At 38.9% G+C, this 25,328-nt stretch overlaps 1 protein-coding gene and 1 non-coding gene across 4 annotated transcripts in view; both read left to right on the forward strand.

The window, feature by feature from the left end:
- The first annotated feature begins 243 nt into the window (after window positions 1-243).
- LOC145521081 (uncharacterized) overlaps window positions 244-25,328 on the forward strand; it is a 489,520-nt gene continuing 464,435 nt past the window's right edge. For 2 of the 3 annotated variants that reach the window (XR_014065083.1, XR_014065090.1), the window contains exon 1: window positions 245-331. The gene's annotated coding sequence lies outside the window, so the exon portion shown is untranslated. Of the gene's footprint in view, window positions 332-25,328 lie in introns of all 3 variants that reach the window. The other variant, XR_014065084.1, reaches the window with a different exon arrangement.
- TRNAW-CCA (transfer RNA tryptophan (anticodon CCA)) lies at window positions 21,669-21,740 on the forward strand. Its single transcript has one exon. It is a non-coding gene; the product is annotated as a tRNA-Trp (tRNA).

Genomic DNA, 25,328 nt, shown 5'->3' on the forward strand with positions numbered 1-25,328 from the left:
GTTTTTGACATTACCTATTATCTTCCCATAATGATAGATAAAGAGTTAAATTATTTACACTGCTTTCCCTTTCCTTATTTCTTGAGAAAATTACATATCAATTTTTAATTCATATTCTATTTTTTCATTATTGAAATAAAACTCACTGCTAAATCAGATAGAACACTATGATTATAGTTCCATTCTTTTGCAGCTTTCTGTTTTTCTTAGAGTTAATAATAGCCTTTTCTTTTTATTTGTTTAGTATCAAGAACACTCAGTCTTCCCAACCTGTACAAGAACTCTGTAAAATACTTCTGTATGCAATGTTCTCCAAGATCAAATCTATCAGGTAATCTATATTAATGCATTCTTATATTTTCTTGGGAGATATCGCTTCCACATACAGATACCCTCAGGGTCTTGACTTCCTGCTCTGTTCTGGTTTGGTGACTTTCTTGGTCTGCTGCACAGCTGTGGTCCTAGCACTTCCTTTGCTGTCATCCTGGGAATTCCCTTTACCTCTCTCATGTTTCCTGATTTCCATTCTTCCTCTTTCTTGGTTTACTTCCTCATTTAGTGAAACACATTGTCTATTGGCTTCCTGAGAAGGCAGTTATGGGAGATTTTTTATGTCTCAAATGCCTTTTTGCTACTCTCGTACTTAATAGTTTGGTTAGATATAAATCTTTTTACAAAAGGTAAAAAAAATTTTTGAATAAAACTCTTTTTTTACATGTCTATAAGAATATTTACCAGTATTCTTGCCTAGAGACTCCCATAGACAAAGGAGCCTGGCCGGCTACAGTCCATGGGGCTGCAAAGAGTCGGACACGACTGAGCAACTGAACAATAAGAATATTTAAGGCATTATTCCCTTGTCTTTTCATTCTCAGCCATTGTTCTTAAACTTTTATTCCTGGTTCTTTGTGAGATCTACTTTTGTTTTTCTCTCTGGAACCTCTTAGGATCTTCTGAATATCTTCTGATATTCTGAAGTTTCACAATAGTAAAATTTGATGGGAGCCCTTTTTCATTTATTGTGATGGGTACTTAATGGCTTTTTTAATCTGAAGACTCATGTCTTTAACCTCCTTCCCCCTATGTAATTTGTTCCTCATCTTGTTCTCCTCTGGGCCTCATATCCCTGAATCCAGAACCTTTTAGTTAAGTTTCTCAGAGAATAATCCTCAGGTATCTCAAAAAGGTGGAGAGAGGTTGTTTGACTTAGTGATTTGGAGTTGGGGACCCTTGAGTTTAAGTGTTCTCCTAATTAAAAACCAAATACAAAAACCAACCAAACAAAAAACTAGCCATCAAATGATCCCATTGTAGTCCCGTGCCTTGCTACTACTTTTGATATAGTATCACCACTTTAGTGAGTGAATGAAAGTTGCTCAGTTGTGTCTGACTCTTTGTGACCCCATGGACTATACAGTCCATGGAATTCTCTAGGCCAGAATACTGGAGTGGGTAGCCATTCCCTTCTCCAGGGGATCTTCCCAACCCAGAAATAGAACCCAGGTCTCCCTCATTGCAGGTGGATTCTTTACCAGCTGAGCCACAAGAGAAGCCCTCACAACTTGCTCAGTATCAACTTGAAATTCTTTAGTCTTTTCAGAGTCTGCCAGGGCAATTAGCTTGCTTTTCAGTTTCTCACTGCCTTCCCCATGGCCACCCAACCCCACTTCTGTCAAGCACATTTTTTTCTGTGGGATCATTTACCATTATATCTTGTATTCTAGTCTTCATTCATTGTGGCTTGGGGTTTACAGATTCAATTCTTCTGGTTTTATTGATGTTAGAGTTTTTGTTTCTGTTTCTTATTCTTGTTTGCTAGTGAATTTTAGAAGAGAAAGAGATCAGAAAAAAACTTTGTACTGTCATTCAGGAAGATCTGTTTAACCATTATGATGATCCAGCAGTGAAATGAACTATCTTGAAAGAAAAAAGCTCTAGTTTTGGAAATATCCAATAGAGCTGGTTCTTTCTTTTAAAGACACTGAAGAAGAAGTTTCTGCATGGTGGGTTTGGGAAGGGGGAAGGATTAGATTAAATGACTCACGTAAGTTCCCTTTCAAACATAAGAGTTTATGAATTCTGTATTTTTCTACCATGGGCTTAAGGGAAGCAGAAATCAAATAATAATTACAACTATAAGCCTGAAAATTAGGCTGCCTCCATATGAATTCCAGTTCTGTCTTTTACTTTGGCTATATTTTAATTTATTCAGCTTTAATTTCCTACTCTGTAAAATGAGACTACCTATTTTGTATGGTTAGTATGAGACTAACACAGTAAATATGATCTATATAATAAGAACTAATATATGTTAACTAATTCCAGTAATGATGTGTTTGTCAAGTCTGTGAAATGGAAATTAATATTTTCTAAACTAATAGCATTTTGCAGTTATTGCTGTTTAGAACCAAGTGTAAGTGTGAGAATCTGTTGTATCATTTCTTGGTCATGGTGTGTATACACTTGATCTGCGTTAGATTTGTGTTGGGATAAGAAGCAAGTCTTTGTATATTCTGTTCATACTCAGCAGATATCATCTTTGTGTTTCTAGAATAGGGCTTATGGCCAAGCAGAGATTATTTTAAACTAGTCTAAATACAAAACCATGCAGAAATTTACAATATTTGATTCCTGCGGTGATACCTTTTCAATTTGTACTAGTTGTGTTCAGATGGTCTCCACAAGTGAAACGTATGATTCATATCCTATAGAAAGAATTTAGTTTTATTACTTTTAAGCGAGAATTAGTTAAACAAGGATTGTCTTTAATAAAGGGCAATGTGAACTAGATTTCATCGATAAAATAAGTCATTTGAAATCTGCATAAATATTGGTTGCTGGGCTTCCCTGGTGGTTCAGATGGTAAAGAATCTGCCTGCAATGAGGGAGACCTGGATTTGATCCCTGTGCTGGGAAGATCCCCTGGAGAAGGGAATGGCTACCCTCTCTAGTATTCTTGCCTGGAGAATCCCATGGACAGAGGAGCCTGATGGGCTACAGTTAATGGGGTCGCAAAGAGTCAAACATGACTGAGTGACTAATGGAACAATTGGATGCTGCACTTAGAAAGAAGAGCTCTACTTCTTAAGTGGCGTTATTTAGTTACTTAAATATATTTTCAGGATAACAATTTAATCATGAATTTTTTTTCTTATGAATAATGCAGGTACATTTCAGGGTATGCTCCTTTACTCGGATTTTCTGTTTAATCTCAATTAAAAAGATATTACTGCATGCATTCTACAAGGGAGATTTGGCTCATGTCAAGGCAGGTTAGAATAAAGTCTGTGTATTGCAATAATATTGAGTTCATCTCTGCAAAGTCCCTCCCTGTTGCACTGCTGAATGTACCAGTGACCTAGGAGCATGGAAGTTGTGTACTGCCTTTTTCATATAAAACGTCTCCACTGAGGATAGGGTTGAGTTTTCATGGCCACCAAGGGCTGCAGCAATGACATTCCCCTGGAACAGGCTTCTAACCTGCTAGCAAAGGGGCTGGAAGACCGTATGGCTGAAGCATGGCAGTGTTTCTCTGCTTCCTCTTATTGATGCCTGTTTCACCAGCACTTTATTCAGCCCAGTTTAGGATACTGTTTTGGATGGTGGTCTACTTGTTGCTACAGATCAACAGGAAAAGCCTGCTGTCCTTTGAATACTCTAACATAACCCTGGGGGGAGAATTGTTGAACTCCAGGGTTACAGTCACTTCATGGTGTCCCACTTCCTCTGGCTCATGTTCCCCACAGGAGAGTTGGGAAATATTTCCCTTTTGAAAGAACTCTGGTCACAAGATACCAAAATTAATGACAAGAAGGTAATGATGTAGAGTACTGAAATGTCAGTTGCTGATGGTCCCAACTTTGAGGCTGCCAAGCCACCTGTGGTTTTACACTGGGCCCTTCCTATCAGGTGTATTTCTTTCCTGCATCCCCTTTTCCCATTCCTCTTTGTCCTGGATTTGATGGCTATAGTGGCATCTGCAGAATCTTAGCAAGGGAAGGGATCTCACAGATCATCTTCTCTCCTCCCTTGAACTCAGAGGTTCTGTCCAGAGCCACCCTGACCCATCCTCAGGTAGATGACATTTGATGAAAAACAATCAGTTCAGTTCAGTTCAGTTCAGTTGCTCAGTTGTGTCTGACTCTTTGTGACCTCATGGATTGCAGCACGCCAGGCTTCCCTGTACATCACCAATTCCCAGAGATTGCTCAAACTCATGTCCATTGAGTTGGTGATGCTATCCAACCATATCATCCTCTGTCATCCTCTTCTCCCCATGCTTTCAATCTTTCCCAGCATCAGGGTCTTTTCCAATGAGGTGGTTCTTCGCATCAGGTGGCCAAAGTATTGGAGCTTCAGCTTCAGCATCAGTACTTCCAGTGACTATTCAGGACTGATTTCCTTTAGGATGGACTGGTTGGATCTCCTTGCAATTGAAGGGACTCTCAAGAGTCTTCTCCAACACCACAGTTCAAAAGCATCAATTCTTTGGTGTTCGGCTTTATAGTCCAACTCTCACATCCATACATGATGACTGGAAAAACCATAGCTTTGACTAGACGGACCTTCATCGGCAAAGTAAGGGCTCTGCTTTTTAATATGCTGTCTAGGTTGGTCATAGCTTTTCTTCCAAGGAGCAAGTGTCTTTTAATTTCATGGCTGCAGTCACCATCTGAAGTGATTTTGGAGCCCAAGAAAATAGCCTGTCACTGTTTCCGTTGTTTCCCCATCTATCTGCTATGAGGTGATGGGACTGGATGGCATGATCTTAGTTTTTTGAATGTTGAGGGTTTTTCGAATATTATTTTTATTTATTTATTTGGCTGCACATGGTCTTAGTTGTGGCATGTGGGATCTAGCTCCCCAACCAGGGATCAAACTCAGGGCCCCAGCATTGAGAGCTCAGAGTCTTAGCCACTGGACCACCAGGGAGTCCTGAATGTTGAGTTTTAAGCCAACTTTTTCACTCTCCTCTTTCACTTTCGTCAAGAGGCTCTTCAATTTCTCTTCGCTTTCTGCCATAAGGGTGGTGTCATCTGCATATCTGAGGTTATTGATATTTCTCCCAGCAATCTTGATTCCAGCTTGTGCTTCATCCAGCCCCGCATTTCGCATGATGTACTCTGCATATAAGTTAAATAAGCAGGGTGATGATATATGACCTTGACGTACTCCTTGAAAAAAAACTTGAACAAACTCCTTGAAATAAACTTGAACATATTCCTTGAAAAAAACTTGACGTACTCCTTGAAAAACTTGAGGTACCGATTGAAAAACAATCAGTCCTTCCTAATAAGGTAGCACTGCTTGGCAAGAGGAAATAAAGGAATCAAGTCTCCAAGAATGATAGATCCATGGTGTTTTACCACTTGAGCACTGTGCCTCCTTTCAAAGGTTTGCCAAAGGCATGTATCTCTCTTTCAAAAAGCTTTTTTTTTTTTTGAGGTTTTTGGTAACTTAACAGTATATATCAGTTCTTTTGATTTTCTTCTCTAAGGGTCATGAGTTCTCCTTTCCCCTACCTGGGTGTCATGAGGCCTGACTTTTGCTGCTCATCACAAAGCCATTCTAGGAAGGGGTCAAATTATGTTTAAAGGAAAGCCTGTCATTTTGATGTGTTAAAAAACAGGAGTGTGGTGGTCACCTAGTTACAATCCAGTAATTACTCTTTTTTTTCCTTCTTGCAATGCAGTTCTTATCAAAGAGTATGGACCTATTTTTAAATTCTAAGTGTGTCATTTTTTTCTCCACAAAAATTCGATGTGATTTTGATAGAATCTGGGATATCACAAACCCTGAGAAGGCAGAGGTGGTCAGCAGAATAGGAGGGAGTGAGCAAATGGTTAAACCTCTGTTCCTTTATTTTTTAATCTTCTTTATTGTGTCTTCCATCTTATCTCCCTTCTATAGTGCACAGATGCCTAGGCTTTTTTTTTTTTTTTTTTTTAAGAAACAGACCACTAACCCTGTCTGCCTGTCTGGTCTTTAAGATCTCTTTCCTGCTCTAAATATCTTTATGTGACTGTCCCTGTATGCATGTACGCTCAGTCACGTCTGACTCTTTGCGACCCCATGGACTGTAGCTTGTCAGGATCCTCTGCCTATGGGATTTTCCAAGCAAGAATACTGGAGTGGGTTGCTGTTTCCTCTTCCAGGGGTCTTCCCAACCCAGGGATCAAACCTGCATCTTGCATCTCCTGCATTGGCAGGTGGATTCTTTACTGCTGTGTTACCTGTGTTGTCCCTAGATTAGATTAATTTACCATGTATGGGTCTTGATTCAAGTTTAAGAACTGGAAAGGAAACACCTCACCTCCTCCATATGTCTTTAAACCATTTTGCAATCCGTTCTGTATCAATTTGAATTATACCAAATTAATCTTGTGAATCAGTTGATCTTGCTAATTAGTTATGATCCCAAATTGTAGCAGAGTCCTGACAGAGTTGCCTTGTTGCCTAACTTCGGGGGTCACCATTTGAACAAAATAAATGTGGGACCAACTGGTTTTGGGCAAACTGATGGTCTTAGACTCAGCATGGAACTATTGCCAGATGGAGGCATGGTATCCTTGGGAAGGACAAATTCCCAATTGCCATCCCCTCAGATACCCAAAAGAGATCACAAAATCATTAAAAACATGAAGGAGAAATTCAGAGGAATCCTCTCAGGTATCTGTATGGTGCCACCAGATGCAAATACAACTTCTTCAAAGACTTCGCTGTGGGAAAATGGAACTGTTATTAAAAAGTAATGAAAGCCCAGCTGTAAACCTTCACTCTTAGCCCCAATCTGCCTTCCTATGAGGTTCCCATGGGTGAAAATAAGTATTTTGTAGATTGTCTGAAAATAAAATTAAGTCCCTGAGATGTGATCAGTACCTCCCCATGGATTAGAAGACCTCAGCCTAGAAGTAATGGGTGCTGATCCTCTCCCGAGGAAGTGCAGTCCTACAGTGTCCCACCCAGAACTGGACAAGGGCCTCCCCAGAAGTCTCTTCACATAGGTCAGTACTTACATGCCTGAACCTTACTTTTAAAGTCACGGGATGTAGGTAAAAATGGACTAATATATTTAAATATGTATGATCATCAACAAGTGTGTGTGCATTAGCAAAACAGAAAAACAAGAAATGGAAAAGCAAGACAAAATGAACAACCCTTGGCAGACTACTAATGTAGTTGTTTAAAATTCAGAATGTAAAATTCAGAGATCTTAGAATCTAAAGAATGAGATGGCACGGTGGTTAAAGAATCAGCCTCCCAATGCAGGAGATATGGGTTTGATCCAGGGGTTGGGAAGATCCCTTGGATTAGGAAGTGGCAAACCACTCTAGTATTCTTGCCTGGCTACAGTCAATGGGGTCGTGAGGAGTCAGACACAACTGAATGATTGAGCATACACACACAAAGACTGAGCCTCTTTTGTGGGGGTAGGAAGGCAACAATACACAATTAACTTTAAAAAATCCATACGCTTATTGAAACTCTGAAACTTTATTGGTTAGAAGCACATATGAAGAATGTGAACATTTTGCTTGAATGTATTTTGTATATTTAGCTAAAAAATAGAATGGTGATATAAATTTATGTTTATAAAGTTAAACATTATATGAATTAAGCTGCTTTAAATGAGTACTTTTTTATATCAAAGACTTAAACTCAAGAAGAGAAATTTAACTTTGTACTAATAAGAAAAAAATAAGGTCATGGAAAAAATAGACATCTTGGGCCTGAGTCTAAGAGGGGAAAAAAGTGAAAGGTTTAAATCTGTCCTAAATATTTATAATAAATGTCCCAGTTCTAGAAAGCAGGGATTGAAAAGTAGCAATAACAAAAATTAATGTGGGTTTTTATATATTTATTCCAAAATTTGATGATTATTTTTATTAAAAAACCTGTTGAATTTCAAAGGTAACCACTCCTATATTGTGTAATGGAACTGGGAAATTAAATGTGATTTTGTGTTTTTTCTCTGTAAGGATAAATGACATAAAAATTTGAAGTGGAAATATGCAATTACTTTATGTAAATGTACATAATATTTCTGTTGCACTGTCTCATTTTGATACAGTCTGCTTATTTTCTGATATTCTGAAGTAGTTTTTGAAAGATTGAATTTATAAGATAGTAAGGAATAGATACTTTTATTTATCCAAAGACCCATGAAAAAATGGAGTTCTATATCAGTGTCATCTCTAATTAAATTAAAGATAAATATGTTTTTGATAAATGAAAATTTATCAGATGATATACTCAGAATAAATGAATCTTGGATCATGAGACAAGGGGAAGACTTTCAATTGAAACATCAAAATTGAGTTTACATGTAATGTTCAGTTCAATTCAGTCCCTCAGTTGTGTCCAATTCTTTGCAACCCAATGGACTGCAGCACACCAAGTTTTCCTGTCCAGCACCAGCTCCTGAAGCTTGCTCAAACTCATGTCCATCGAGTCGGTGATGCCATCCAACTATCTCATCTTCTGTCATCCCCTTCTCCTCCTGCCTTCAATCTTGCCCAGCATCAGGGTCTTTTCAAATGAGTCAGTTCTTAGCATCAGTTGGCCAGAGTATTGTTGCCTACATGCAATCCCAGATGGCTCAGTGGTAAAAAATCCACCTGCCAGTGCAGGAGATGCAGGACACGCGGGTTTGATCCCTGGTTGGGAAGACCCTCTGGAGGAGAAAATGGCAACCCACTCCAGTATTCTTGCTTGGAAAATCCTGTGGATGTAGGAGCCTGCCAGGCTGCAGTCCATGGGGTTGCAAAGAGTTGGACACAACTGAGCACGAGCATGCAAAAGAAGGAAGAGGAAAACAGAAAATTAAACACTTTGAACTTGTCTTATGCTAAATGGAAGTGGTACTCCCTGGAACAATCATTGGGTCATAAAATGCAAATAAAACATTCCATGATATATCAGGTTGCTAAGGGAATGAGAAAATGTGTGGTATACACTAGGAAGTGCTTTTAGCTTAGGAAAGAGATTAGGATATATTTAAAGAGTTTTATGATAGGGCAAAATTTAGGAGAGATAAGTTTTAAATTTCTCTAATTACTAGAAATGAAAGAGAAGCGGGAATCACTTTTCCCAGCAATCCCTTGGATAAATGAATTCATACTTTTCATTGTCAACCACACAGGGAAACTCGCCATCCTCAAAGAGTGAACTGAATTAGCTGTGGGACTCCCTTCCAAAACTATTTATTAGAACTAAAAAGAGTAGTGACCCAAAGCTTCCACTTCTGAGAATGCTGAACTGGCAATGGTGAGGATGCCAAAGACCTAGACTCAAAACCAGTTGAAAAAAGTGAAGCAAACCATCTGTCAAACAAACACCTACAAAGCTATGGAGAACGAAAGCTGAAGAATGAATCTAGAACCGAGTAGCTGGAATACACATCCTTTCTGGGCTCCCAACTCAAAACAAAGTGACTAACCAGAAAATACTGGGTTTTACTCAGTATTTTATTGTCCATATTGATCTTGGGATGGATACCTTAGAACTCATAATTCAATAAGGAAAATTAAAATTATTCTTGCTAGTGTCAGAGAAAAAAGTGCTGCAATTATAGAATTACTCAAATAAAATAGGATCATTGTACTTCTAGAACAGAATTAGAAATATCAATGTAAACTTTAAAAGAAAACTTTTGTACTTCATCCAGCCTGGCATTTTGAATGATATACTCTGCATATAAGTTAAATAAGCAGAGTGACAATATATAGCCTTGACGTACTCCTTTCCCTATTTGGAACCAGTCTGTTGTTCTATGTCCAGTTCTAACTGTTGCTTCTTCGCCTGCATACACATTTCTTGGGAGGCAGGCCAGATGGTCTGGTATGCCCATCTCTTTAAGAATTTTCCACACTTTGTTGTGATCCACACAGTCAAAGGCTTTGGCATAGTCAATAAAGCAGAAATAGATGTTTTTCTGGAATTCTCTTGCTTTTTTGATAATCCAGCAGATGTTGGCAATTTGATCTCTGGTTCCTTTGCCTTTTCTAAATCCAGCTTGAACATCTGGAAGTTCACGTTTCACGTACAGTTGAAGCCTGGCTTGGAGAATTTTGAGCATTACTTTACTAGCATGTGAGAAGAGTGAAATTGTGCAGTTGTTTGAGCATTCTTTGGCATTGCCTTTCTTTGGGATTGGAATGAAAACTGACCTTTTCCAGTCCTGTGGCCACTGCTGAGTTTTCCAGACTTGCTGACATATTGAGTGCAGCACTTTCACAGTATCATCTTTTAGGATTTGAAATAGCTCAACTGGAATTCCATCACTTCCCAAGAAAAAGAAATGCAAAAAGGCAAAATGGTTGTCTGAAGAGTCCTTACAAATAGCTAAGAAAAGAAGAGAAGCTAAAGACAAAGGAGAAAAGCAAAGATATACCCATTTGAATGCAGAGTTCCAAAGAATAGCAAGGAGAGATAAGAAAGCCTTCCTCAGCGATCAATGCAAAGAAATAGAGAAAAACAGTATAATGGGAAAGACTAGAGATCATTTCAAGAAAACTAGTACTCATGCAAAGATGAGTACAGTAAAGGACAGAAATAGTATGGACCTAACAGAAGCAGAAGATATTCAGAAGAGGTGGCAAGAATACACAGAAGAAATATACAAAAAAGATCTTCACGGCCCAGATAATCATGATGGTGTGATCACTCACCTAGAGCCAGACATCCTGGAATGTGAAGTCAATAGGGCCTTAGGAAGCATCACTATGAACAAAGCTAGTGGAGGTGATGGAATTCCAGTTGAGCTGTTTCAAATCCTAAAAGATGATACTGTGAAAGTACTGCACTCAATATGACAGCAAATCTGGAAAACTCAGCAGTGGCCACAGGACTGGAAAAGGCCAGTTTTCATTCCAATCCCAAAGAAAGGCAATGCCAAAGAATGCTCAAACAACTGCACAATTGTACTCATCTCACATGCTAGCAAAGTATGCTCAAAATTCTCCAAGCCAGGCTTCAACAGTACATGAACCGTGAACTTCCAGATATTCAAGCTGGATTTAGAAAAGGCAGAGGAAGCAGAGATCAAATTTCCAACATCCACTGGATCATCGAAAAAGCAAGAGAGTTGCAGAAAAATATTTACTTCTGCTTTATTGACTATGCCAAAGCTTTTGACTGTGTGGATCACAACAAAGTGTGGAAAATTCTTAAAGAGATGGGCATACCAGACCACCTGACCTGCCTCTTTAGAAATGTGTATGCAGGTGAAGAAGCAACAGTTAGAACTGGACATAGAACAACAGACTGGTTCCCAATAGGGAAAGGAGTACGTCAAGGCTATATATATATTGTCACCTTGCTAATTTAACTTATATACAGAGTATATCATGAAAAATGCTGGGCTGGATCAAGCACAAGCTGGAATCAAGATTGCCAGGAGAAAGTATCAATAATCTTAAATACGCAGATGACACCACCCTTATGGCAGAAAGTGAAGAAGAACTAAAGAGCCTCTTGATGAAAGTGAAGGAGGAGAGTGAAAAAGTTGGCTTAAAGCTCAGCATTCAGAAAACTAAGATCATAGCATCCGGTGCCATCACTTCATGGCAAATAGATGCAGAAACAGTGGCGGACTTTATTTTTTGGGCTCAAAATCACTGCAGATGGTGAGTGCAGCCATGAAATTAAAAGACGCTTACTCCTTGGAAGAAAAGCTATAACCAACCTAGACAGCATATTAAAAAGCAGAGACATTACTTTACCAACAAAGGTCCATCTAGTCAAAGCTATTGTTTTTCCAGTAGTCATGTATGGATGTGAGAGTTGGACTCTAAAGAAAGCTGAGCGCCAAAAAATTGATGCTTTTGAACTGTGGTGTTGGAGAAGACTCTTGAGAGTCCCTTTGACTGCAAGGAGAGCCAGTCAGTCCATCCTAAAGGAAATCTGTCCTGAATATTCATTGAAGTGACTGATGCTGCAGCTGAAACTCCAATACTTTGGCCACCTGATACGAAGAACCGACTCATTGGAAAAGACCCTGATGCTGGCAAAGATTGAAGGCAGGATGAGAAGGGTCGACAGAGGATGAGATGGCTGGATGGCATCACTGACATGATGAACATGATTTTGAGTAAGCTCCGGGGGTTGGTAATGGACATGGATGCCTGGTGTGCTGCAGTCCATGGGGTCGCAGAGAGTCAAGACAGGACTGAGCGATGAACTGAGCTGAAGTGTTACATTTCTGGGGCTTCCCAGGTGGCTCAGTTGTAAATAATCCACCTCCCAAGCAGGAGACATGGGTTCAATTCCTAGGTCAGGAAGATCCTCTGGAGATGGAAATGGTAACCCACTTCAGTAATCTTGCCTTGGAACTCTCAAGGACAGAGCAGTCTGGCATGCTCCAGTCAAGTTCAGGGTCTCAAAGAGTCAGACACGACTTAGTAACTAAACCACCACCATACATTTCGAAGAATGACTGAGAAAAAAGGATATTCGTCCATACAAGATAAGGGGGACATTTTGAAAGTATGGTAAATTTTTTTCATTAGTGATGTGTTTAAAAATAATTTCCTTTCCTTCCTTGAAGGCCCAAACAGTGAGAAGCCATATTAGAAGCTGCCATGCACAGGACAGTTCAAGAAGTCCTTCTTTTTGGAAGTGGCATCTGAGCTGAGACTCAAATGACCAGACAGAATTAGGCATTCCCAGCTGCACGGCAGAGGGTGCAGGCGGAGGAAGGGCAGATGCACCTCTGGCATCTCTCCGCTGCGCTCAGCCTTCCCCTTCACCTTCCTCACCCAGGCTCTGTACTCCTGCACCTTGTTTCTTGTCAAACAGGGAAACAGACAATCAATTTGGAGTAAAACACCCTTCATTAGAGATGTGCTACTTCTCATGGGACAACATTTAACACTATTAAACAGAATATCATTGTCTCAGGCTAAATCAGTAGCATCTGGGTTCTTCCAGCCATAATCAGAGATATCTGAAGGGAAATGATTAGGTTCTTGACTTTGAAATGATCATCAGAGTGATACCTCCCCAAACGGAAGGTGTGCATCCCAACTACAAATTCCCACCCCCGCCATTCAGTCTCTCCCATATAAATTTCCGGCAGTTTAAGAATGGCCATTCTATCTTGCCTAATTATGAAGCCTTAGACCAAGATATGACCACCCAGGTACATAATGAAGAAGAGTTTTAATTATTAAAAGGGGCATTTATGTGTCCTTTTGGATAAATTTTAATATCATTGCATTGGAAACTAAAATGTCATTGTTTCACTTCTAGACACCCTCAAGTCTTATTTCCTCTGTTTATTAGTGTAATCAGCAAGCCCATTAATATTCCTGGGAAGTAAAAATAGAAATCTGTGTAATATTAATAAGATAAAGCCTAAGCTTTTTCCTTCTCCTCTGTGCTTAGTCTAGTTTCACTCACTCATAGGGTGCTGCGTGCCGAGGTCTTGCACCTGCCACTTCAGGCCAGAGTTCCTAGTGGCAAATGGCTGTGCAGACCTATCACATGGGTGGGCCGTCTGCAGGAGCCCCCCCCCAACGATACTTCAAGATTATACTTCAACGATAATTCAAGATGGCTGTGGCGGGCTGTGCACAGAGACACTGCAAATGATGCTGTGATCTGGAATGTGAACAACACGCCTGTGCCAACCCCATGAAAACTCTGCCCCCTACCCACTGAGGAGAACCCTATAAAGCAACCCCACCCATGGCCTGTCCTGGAGAGCATATATCCTGGAACACTCTCATTTCATCTTTGCTCGAAGAAGAAAGCTTTCCTTTGCTTCTGAATCAAACTTAGTCTCTTTCTGTTGTCTCCAGCAACACTGTGCAGGAAGACCCTTATTGAGACCTGACTGGAAAAGGTCGGTAACGTAAGTACTGATACATGATAACTAATGGAATTGTGATTTAAACAAGTTTGTCAAGAACTAAGCCAGGGGCACAAGTTTTCCAGTCTTCCGAGGAGTCGAGCCAGCCCTGTATTCTTTCTACTTACCCTGTGTCTTGTGTCTTGGAGAATATGGGTTGATGAGGTGGCCCTCTGGGATTTGAAACTTTGAACTGTAGAAGCTGAAGAAATTTTTTAAAAAGTAGCTTGCTGAAATAGAGGTGAAGCTTATCTCTGAGCCATACCATTTCTTTATTTTGTATGAAGCCTCTGGAATGGGTAATCAAGTTATGCAAATAAAAATCAAGCATCTATGGGTGGATCTGCCTGTAGATGACGTTGCTGCTGAGTGCTCTATGGTGATACAAGTGCTAGAGTATTCAAGCCCAGGCCATGCCTCTGAGACCCTGAGTTTTTGTGGGGTATCTTAGGGTAATGAATTTAGAGTCTGCTGCTGACAAACCTCTTGCATGACCTTGTGAAACTGCAAATGTTCTTCCACAAATAATCTGTAGCAGTTAGTTTTGTTTTTGCATGGGATGCACTGAGCTGGAGAAAACCCAAGGAAGGGCCTCTAGAAAGAATCTTGATTTCATGCTGGAGGAAAAGCAGTCCAAGAGGAGAGGACCAAGTTTGCTGCAGCTCCACCTGGGCTTGACTGTCTGTGTCCTTTTCGTCACATGAGTTAAGATAGAATCTGGAATGACTATCACTGCACTATTAACTTTTAGTGTCATTGTTCTGTTGAAGTTGCAATGCAAGATCACACTCCCATGGTTGAGGACTAGACTTTCTGGAGAAGGAGACATTTCTTCAGTCATCCTTGAGCAAGAGGAGCTAATGTTAGGACCTTAAACTTGAGAAAAATTTTAAAATATTTTTCTTTCTCACCTGAAGTGATTTTTGGACCCTTAGGCACAGTTACCCACAGAACATTCCTGGGGTTTGAATAGCCTGACCCTTACTGTGTTCAGGCTGCCTGGGGGCTCCCTTGAGTCCCATGAAGGCAAGTCAAGACTACACTGTGAGAATAGCCATCTCAAGAAGCATTTATAAGATACCCTTCCATTTGTTACCTTGTATCAGAGAAACTACAGTAGTTTTGTTAAATGCTGCAGTCTGAACTTAGCTGCATCATGGAGAGTGAGGGAAGGGCCTGTCCCCTAGGTCGGTTGCTGCTGCTAAGTCGCTTCAGTCATGTCCGACTCTGTGCGACCCCATAGACGGCAGCCCACCAGGCTCCACTGTCCCTGGGATTCTCCAGACGGGAACACTGGAGTGGGTTGCCATTTCCTTCTCCAATATATGAAAGTGAAAAGTGAAAGTGAAGTTGCTCAGTCATGTCTGACTCTTCGCGACCCATGGACTGTAGCCTGCCAGGCTCCTCCGTCCATGGGATTTTCCAGGCAAGAGTACTGGAGTGGGGTGCTGTCGCCTTCTCCGTTGGTTGGGTGTTAGCAAAGGCCATCATCCGAGGAGTGTAACTGCTCCTGTATCATGTTCATCTCAGAACATGGGTCAGGAGAGAAGAAAGGGAAAGCATGCCTTGACCAGGGCTTTGGGCCAAAGAACCACATGCAGGATCGGCTGTGGAGCACATGTGAGAAGGAGCTCAGCCATGGCTTTCAGAAACAACCAAGGAGAGTTTGACATGGGCAAGTTTCATGCTGGGAAAGTAAATTTCTGATAGAAACAGAACTGCAAACTTTTTTTTTAAGACACCTGTGTGGCATGCAGGCATAGTATTGATTTGTAAGAATTTTTTCCCTTCAAAATGGGACTTAAAGCTTTTCAACTTTATCTGGAACAATACAAAGTAGGTTTTTTGTTGTTGTTGTTTTTGTTTTCTCTGCGTTTTTTGCATGAAGTCTGCATCCATGTAATTATGTGTATGTCATACCTCTTACTGAGACTATTACTCACATGAATGAAGTAATAAATAATTACATATTTGAATACCAATATCATACAAATAGAATATTTACAGCATGCTAGAAAAATTCAAGTATCAAATACTCTTTTAAGTAGAATATATTACAGAAAACAGTGAAATGCAAGAATAGATATCCAGGCAAGGAAGTTTGAAATTCTTTATGAAAATAAACAATAGAAGAGGGGAATTTATACTGACATAAAATATATGTGGGCCAATTTTTTAAAAATCACAGTACCTTTGTTGTGACTTTATAAGCCATTTACTCATGAGAATAATAATGGATACTATTTTAGACAGAAAATTTACAGAGAATTTGGATTATGAGATTAAATTTACAGATTAAAAACAATGTATAGGTTAAATGGAAATAAAAAGTTACATTATATAATTAATGATAATAGTAAAATCTCTTGCAGCTGAAAAACTAAGTGAAAAATTATAGGGAGAAAATATTCTCAGTAAAAATATATTGAAATGTTGTTAGAAAATTTCTACTTCTGTCTATAACAGAGTAGTTTATATCAGATCAACTCCCTCCCCTGACAAGAACAATAAAAAAGATATTGAAAAAGCCACAACCAAATAGCATTGGAGGCATCAGAGAGCAACTAACAACCTGTTAGGGTGAACAGGATGAAACCCAGGAAAGAGCAATGCATTGGTGTAAACCTGATGTTCTTTGTTGATTATCCTCTGAAGTTTTTTTTCCAATAAGAGAGTGACACAGGTGTGAAGATAATTAGAATAGTCTCAGAACTTTTGGTTGGCTCACAAAATTGAGTGGGCAAAAGATGGAGTTCAGTATGACCAAAGTAGCTAAGACCTTGGAGAAAAGGGAATTGCAGGTAAGTATGTTTGATGTTCTTTTCCCCATAAGGGTATTTAATAAGACACAGAGTGAGAATATAAGCAACAAAGCAGAAAGTGGAAGCTGAGATGCTAACTAGAACTTTAGGCAGTTTCACAACATTTGAGAAATAGAAAAACTGAATTCAGAGATTTCCAAAGACCTCTTGGATTTAAATCATCTTATTTCTTATTGGATCAATGTGATCAATATCTCGTCTGTCTTCCAGGAAAAATCGAACAACAATAAAAAAAACCCAACAATCTCTTTAAAGAAAGATATCATTCAGAGCCCTTACAATTCATCACTCATACCTGGCATTCAATTAAAAATTATCAGGCAACCCCAGAGACAGGACAGTATGGCCAAAAATGAAGGAAAAAAAAACCAGACCCTGTGTGATCTATGTATTGAATTATTTGGTGCTTTTAAATGTTTGTAGTTAATAGATTTAAGAAAATATATAAAAATAATTTTGGCAGATAACTGGAACCTATAAACATGGTCCATGGAAATTCAAGTATTGATAAATGCAATTATCAGAAGATTTCATCAAATGAGTTTAACAGCAAATTGGAGCAGAGTATTACTGAACTGCTAAGTAGAAAATATAAAATAAGGTGATAAGTACAAAAGAGAACAAGATATGTATAGGGCAAATGGTGAGAGAAGTTCTTACATATGTATAATTGGAGCCCCAGAAGGAGAAGGGGGAGAGAATGGGGGCTAAGCAACAATCAAAGAGATATTATCTGATAATTTCCCAAAACTGATGCGAGACATTGCCAAAGATTCAAGAATTTCTATAAAATCCAAAATTACATAGGCACTGCTTAAAATTAAAGTCAAAGAGAAAATTATAAAAGCATCCAGAAGATAAAACACATCACCTCTGAGGAGAAACAGTCAAAATGATGAAAGCTGGAAGACTGGAGTGATATTTTTAACACACTCTTAAGAAAAAAGTGCCAACTCAAAATTCTTCAAGCAGTGAAAATACCCTTCAAAAATCAATGTTCATTGAAGACATTTTTTCAAACAAAATTTGAGAGTGTTTGTTGCCAGTAAACGGACATTAAAATTGATTGATATAGAACTGTTCTCTAATATTACTTTATATAAACTGATGGACTAAAATGAATTCACAAAAGGTAGTTAAGTTTTGGGGGGGTTTAAAAAAGGGCAGCTTTGTTTAGGATTTATTAGGTTATTTTTCTCCTTTATTAAAAAATAATATTGAGAAGAAATAAATCCTCTGGAAGAATACTTCACATTAACTGGTGAATGACAGTATGGGCCATTTGTAGAATGTGACAATTTTAACAGGAAATGAGCAAATTTAGAAGGGCTCAGCAAAACGCAACATGCTAAAATGGCAATTGAGTAAGAAGTCAAAAGATTATTAGTTTAAAAATATACTTTATGAATACTTTATGACTATAATAGAGAACTGAAGTATAATATAATTTGTGATGGTTATTAAATACGGTGCTTTATGTCTTTTGTTTTAGATTAAATTTTCTTAAAATTTTGAAAATCTAATGTGATCTTCTGTACTTATGTACTCTTTCTTTAGGATTCTGCTCCCAAATAATTTCTGGAAACCATGAAGAATATTTACCAATGAATGAGATAATCCCCTTTATTGCTAGCTTGTTGTGACCTGCCAGTTTCAGTCCTAGAGAAATACAGTTGTTGTCAGTGAACTCAATTTCTTTCTATAACTTTCTCTGTCATCTAAAATCCAAATTCTTGGACCTGGTTTGGAGATGAAGCACTGGAAATCTGAGGAAAATTTTTCTCATATTTTAGTTTTAGTAAGAATGCAAAAGAAACTTAGTTCCATTGTTTTCACTTCTGCAAATCATACAGGGGAATACAGAAAGTGCAAAAATGCTACATTTGACCTTAATGGTATTAAACTATAAACAGAAACTATAATGCCTGCAGATATAATGCTGGAAAGAAACTCCACGCACATAAATTTAACAATTTTGATGAAATGAATGAATTCTTTGAGATTCAAAAGCTGCCAAAGCTTACCCAAGATGAAATAGATAACCGGAATAGTTCTATAACTGTTAAAAATATTGAAATTAATGTTTAAAACCTTCAGAGAAATAAATCTATGGTCTTAGATTATTTCACTGACAATTTCAATGAATATTTAAGGGAATAGAATGAATGCTATGTAATCTCTTAAACAAAAAAATCAATGAGGAGAAAACACCTCCCAATGCATTTTATAAGATTATCATTACCCTGATACCAAAACCCAAAAAGGGAAGTGGAGAGAACTACAGACCAGTATCCCACATGAATATAGATAAAAAAATTCTCCAAAAAATATTAGCAAGTTGAATCCAATTAAATATTAAAAAATAAAACACCATAGTCAATGAGGCCTGGGAATACAAGCCTGGCTCAATATTTGGAAATCAGTCAATGTAATCCACAATATTAATAGTCTAAAGAAAAAAACATAATTGTATCAATTGATAAAAATAACCTTCTGACTAAATACAGTACTCAGTTAAAATAAAAATCCGAACATAAATGTTCATAGAATTCTTCATAATGAAAAATACTGGAAACAACTCAAATGTCTTTCAGTGGATAAATGGATAAACAGCCCCTGGTACATCTGTATAATGGAATATTACTCAGCAATAAAAAGGAACCAACTGTTTAACATACATAACTTAAATGAATCTCTAAGGTGTTATGCTGCATGAAGTAATTCAGTTTATGTATTATGTGACTACAGTTATATGACAGTCTCTAAATGACAAAATTATGATAGAGAACAGACTAGAAGTTAAGGGTTGGGAGGGTGTGACTATAAAAAGATAGCACACGGGAAATTTGGGGGTGATGAAATTTTTCTGTATCTTTATCGTAGTGGTGGTTACATAAATATTTGTGGAACATGGAATTTTACATACCCTCCAAGTTCAATTTAACTGTAAAATATGAACAGAGGAGCTTGGCAGGCTACAATCCGTGGGGTCGCAAAGAGTTGGATGTGGCTGAGAATGCACACACACATGTGATCTTTAAATAATAATTTTAAAACACATTATAGCTATATATTCAGCAAGGAAAATGAATCTTTAAGAAACAAAGAAATGCTATAACTCCATATTATATGGAAGTATGGTCAAAAGCAATTGAGATCAGCAAAATCTTCATGGGAATCCTTGATGAAGTATTGAGTTTATAGGAGAGAATAAGTAGTGTCAAGGAGGCCAATTGTGGAAAATACTAGAAATTACCATCAACATCCACTTCTAAAGGAGAAAGCACTACTCTGAGTGAGTAGGACTGAGAATAAATAGGAATAATTACTGAGGGAGATGGCAAATATGCATGGAACAAACATATGGGCAACAAAAGTGGCAGGTCTCAGTACCACTTTCTAAAAAGGAAGACAAGAGTTTGTTTCTCTGGGTAACTGTAGCCGGTGAAGCAACCATCACTTCTACCCACATTTCATTGACCAAAACCAGTCATATGAGCTTAACTTCGAGGGGAAGTACAAAACTACCACAGGCACAAATAATCACTGTAGTCTACATCATGCGTGTGTGAGTGCTCAGTAGCTCAGTTGTATCTGATTGTTTGTGACCCTGTGGACCGTAGCCCACCAGTCTGCTCTGTCCTTGGAGGCAAGAATACTGGAGTAGGGTGCCATTTCTTTCTCCAGGGGATCTTCCTGATCCAGGGATGGAATCTGCATCTCCTGTGTCTCCTGTATTGGCAGGTGGATTCTTTACCACTGAAACACCCAGGATAGTACACCTCTCTGGTAATTAAATTAAAGCCACTTTCCTTCCTGCATGCCAAGTAACACCCAGCTTCTTCCAAGGGTAACATCCCCAAAGTCCCACTAGTCAGTGATGTCAAATTCAAACTCCAGTATGTCTGGGTGGTATAGGATTGTCTCTTCATTAGGGAATGGGTCACAGGGCTCTCTGTATCATGTCCAAGCATGGCTGCTCTTAATCTGGAAATCTATGAACTAAATGACAAGATATCTGCCTCCTACTCCAAAGGACAATGATTGATTAAGGACAGGGTAATACAGAAGCACTCCAAGTAAGAATGGGAAATGGAGGGAGAGATACTGTAAAGATAATGGCCCAAAGCTGCTTCCCTGGTGGCTCAGATGGTAAAAAATCTGCCAGCAATGCGGGAGACCCAGGTTCAATCCCTGGGTTGGAAGATCCCATGGAGAAGGGAATGGCAACCCGCTTCACTATTCTTGCCTGGAGAATTCATGGACAGAGGAGACTGGTGGGCTCCAGTTCATGGTGTCACAGAGTCAGACACAACAGAGTGACTAACAAACACACTCTGTATGAGCTATATATACTCTATACAAGCTATATATTGAGTGGAGTATGGTTCTCTTCATAAAATGCCATTATTAAATTTATTAATAATGCATTCCTAATGCATTAAGGGAAAATTGATCAAGATTTCTGAAGGGCAATATGGCAAAATGAAGCAAAGGCTTTAAAGATATTTATTCCTCAGTACTTAGTATTTTTGTTTTTTATACTTTATCCTGAGTAAATAATCAGAGGGTGCAGATATTTACACCTAATGTTCATTGCAGACTTACTGTAATACCAAAATTGAAAACAACTGAAATACCCACAGGATAAAAATAAATTATTACATATTTATGAATTGGAATATTTTTAAATTCATAAAGATAATTTAGTGGCATGGGGACATGTTCATGATATAAGGTCATGGGGAAAGATGAGTGGAAAAGATTTGTATATATGTGGGTGCTTGTGTACATATAGACATGCAAAGGAAAAAATTTGAGGATATATGTCACTATGCAACTAGTAGTCATTTCTTTATGGTTGGTGGATTACAAATAAGTTTTATTTTTTTCTGCACATACTTCTGTATATCAGTGTCTCCCATGCCCAGCTTATATCTCCATTGTTTACTTTGGTTTACTCTTTAGAACTCATCTAACATAATGTAAGGACTTCCCTGGTGGCTCAGAGGTTAAAGCGTCTGCCTCCAATGCAGGAGACCCGGGTTCGATCCCTGGGTCGGGAAGATCCCCTGGAGAAGGAAATGGCAACCTACTCCAGTATTCTTGCCTGGAGAATCCCATGGACGGAGGAGCCTGGTGGGCTACAGTCCATGGGGTCGCAAAGAGTCAGACACGACTGAGCGACTTCACTCACTCAACATAATGTATGTCTTACTTAATTTGCTTTTTCTACATCTTTTCCTCTTGTCTGTGTGCTCCGTGGAGGCAAGAATTTTTGTCAAGTGTTCCCCTGCTAATCCTTCATAAACATTTGCTCATTGAACTGTGAGTGTCCCAGGACAGAGACTCGGGGCAATCAATATTTTTTTTAATGTTCATTTCTTTAAGTCCCTTTATCTCCTCTGGACCTTTCCTCATTTTCAAGTACTAAGCTAGGGTTTCTGTGAGAGATTGGCAGCAATTTCAATTGTCTTTTCTGTAAGAAGCTTCATTTTGGGTCAGTGACTATGATTTTCCTTCACTTAAACACACAGAAAATCATTTCTTAGTGTTGACCTTTTTGGTCAGCACAAGATGAGTAGGGATTTGAGTTGGTGTGTGATCAGAGCCTCTTTGTTTGCAAGGAACTCCTAGAGATTATTATAGTGATCCTGGGAAAAGGTGTTTGTTTACCTTTTAACCTCCTTATACAATAATAAAGACACGTGTACACTAGAGCAGGGGATGAACAGGAAAGTCACCGGGAATCATCAGGCACATAGTTTGTCTTTTACCATCCTTTCTCTGCAGGTATGCTCCATCTTCCTCTTTAGGCTTACTTACCAACTTCCGCTGCTTACTGATAACTTCTGTTTCCTCTTCAGTTTGCAAGTCTACCTCAGGGCTTCCTTTCTGTCTGCTCCCATCCCCCACTTCTAACTGATTCAGCCTCTGGTTCTCAAAATTGATCTGCCTCTGGTTTTCAGCAAGGGACAAAGCATAGATTGCTCTGGCCTGTGCCCACCCCGTATCCAGTCTGGTGCTTTTGGGGTTTGGAAAGGATCGCATAAACCAAAATATGCCCCCAGGAGCATAGAAGGTAAATGGCATCCTGCTTCCATTGTCATCTCCATGCAAATGGGTTCTATTCAGGTTTCTGTTTGTTTAACTCTTACAACCCCACTTTTGACCTTGTAAAGTGCTCTAGGACACTGACATTGACTTATAACCCCCATCTTTGATTGCCTTATTGTGGCACCTAATGATAAACATGCAGCCTTATTGCTTGAGTTTAGCTTTGTTTTTGGAAAACCCAACCCAAAGTTTTCTATAGATTGGGCTTCAACTTCCTTCCAAGCTCAAGGGACAGAGAATAGCCTCTGCTTTGAGGAGTGTATTTTTTATTTTTGCATGTGACTAGTTCAGGACCACAGTTATAAAATGCCTTGCTTTTTATATTATTGTGATGGGGCTCAGGGCAGGCCACCCCAAGATGTGCCACTCTGGCATGTGGATTATTTTGAACTGAAAACAAGCCAGGCCTAAGAGACTCAGGAAGAATCTTTAACTTCCCCCTGACTGCCTAAAAGAATGGAAGACAGGAAGACTGTTTCAGGATGGAGCAGTCACCTTGGATAACCACAGTAAAGTATTGATATTGGGTGTGGTAGGGAGGACCCTAGCAGAGCCCATCTGATATAAGTCCTCTCTGTGTCCCATTGTCTTTGGATGGCCCAGCAAACATTTGTTTACCACACATTAACTCTTTTTATCTTCCTGTGAATTACCTTACTTCCTCTTGAAGCCCCAGACCCTTGCCTCCTTCTCCTTAGTCTAGAATATATACACCTCACCTTGCTTTGCTGTCTTTGGAATTTTCCATACTTAGAGGGATATTTAATAGATTTGGTTTTCTCCTGTCAATCTGCTTCATATAATTTTAGTTGCTAGCTAAAAGAAGTAAGAGGGTAAAGAGGGGAAATTTCCCTTCCCCTGACAGTTGATTCTGAAAAGAAAATTTCTGTAAAACTTGCTCAAATTTCAATATAAAACTTAAAAAAATGATTAGGGCTTTTTTGGGGAAAAAGAAATCCTCAGTTCAGTTCACATGTGTGCCCATACCTTCCAGAGTCAAGAAACATTAAGAGTTGTTCTTGATAAGATGACGCAGAGAAAATTCTGAAAATTTCTGGAATATTAATATTCCATCATGTAGATGAGCCATTACTGGAGTCTTGTCTCCTGTTGAAAGAAAGAAACAGATATGGAGAGATATGTGGGTAAGAGAAGAGCTCTCAAAATTTGATATCTGAGTGTTAGTCACATGTCATTTTGATTCTGAACATCATCTGTGACTGGAAGATAAAAATAGTTCCTATTTTGTTTCTATGCTTTTATGTTACTGTGTTTGATTCCTGATGTTCTGAAAAATGCTAATTTGTGTTTTTCACAGTGCAAACTAAAATATATTTCCTTTAAGAAAACAGCAGGCTGAACCCAACTGTAGAAATTATATTTACTTTAATTTGTAAATCAGACTTGTTTCTAGCCTCTGCCTCTGTGGTCAGAGACCGAAACAATGTACTGACTTCAGTAGTTACTTCCTCTTTCTTTCAGGGGGTGTTAATTTTTATGCCTACTTATAACCACAATTTCCCTCAAATACAAACACACAGAGTCAAACAATTTGGCAAATAATTGTTAATTATTTTATATTATAGTTAACGTAAAGATTTTTCTTAAAAAAAAACAAAAAAACCCAAACTTTAAGCTACATGATTCTCTAAATCAGTAGTATTTCTATCTAATGAAGGAAATAAAATGAAGCAGCATGTATAATCAAGACCTAGAAGAGATTTGCTCTTGGCATTGCTGACCTGTTAATACCAAAATAGTCCCTCCCCCACACCAGTCAGTCCAAGTTTGTTGGCTGCGGAATATTCCCTTTGCCCACGGGAGCCTTGACCTCCTGTTTGATCTTCACAACTGCTTCATCCACATGATTGTGAAGGTGGTCACCACTGCTTACTCCTCTCCCTCCTTCAAGGAATGGCCATCTCGACCACTGCTGATCTATGAAAAAGTCCCAGGTGTTTGCTTGCTGGTTTTTTTTCTATCTTTCCTAGACTGTAGGCTGCCTGAGGGCAAGAGAGGTATCCATTACATTCACCTTTGTACCTTCCCTCATAGGACCTCCCTCATAGCTCAGTCGGTAAAGAATCTGCCTGCAATGCAGGAGACCTGGGTTCAATTCCTGGGTTGGGAAGATCCCCTGGGGAAGGAAATGGCAATCCACTCCAGTATTCTTGCCTGGAGAAACCCATGTTCAGAGAAGCTTGGCAGGCTACAGTCCCTGGGGTTACAAGAGTTGGACACAACTGAGCAAATACACCACCACCACAGTATTAACTGTACCCAGTCCTAGTGTGATAAATATTTGTTGACTAATCAGAGAACATCTCAGCATCAGTCATGTACTTGTCTCTTTTTGAAAAATTCACTTTATTAAAAATCATTACCATATGCACATGTATTAATAATCTCTAATTTAGTTGAGAGTGAGAGTCCAAGGACAATTTGTCCACTGTATCTGTTGCTGTCTGTCCTATTGTTAGATTTGTTTGATTGAGCTAACAGTTTAAACAGATGTTCATTTCCATACCATGTTTCTG

This window comes from Giraffa tippelskirchi, chromosome 9 (genome assembly GCF_054371585.1).
Source record: "Giraffa tippelskirchi isolate mGirTip1 chromosome 9, T2T-mGirTip1v1.2.pri, whole genome shotgun sequence".
NCBI classification, from domain to species: domain Eukaryota; kingdom Metazoa; phylum Chordata; class Mammalia; order Artiodactyla; family Giraffidae; genus Giraffa; species Giraffa tippelskirchi.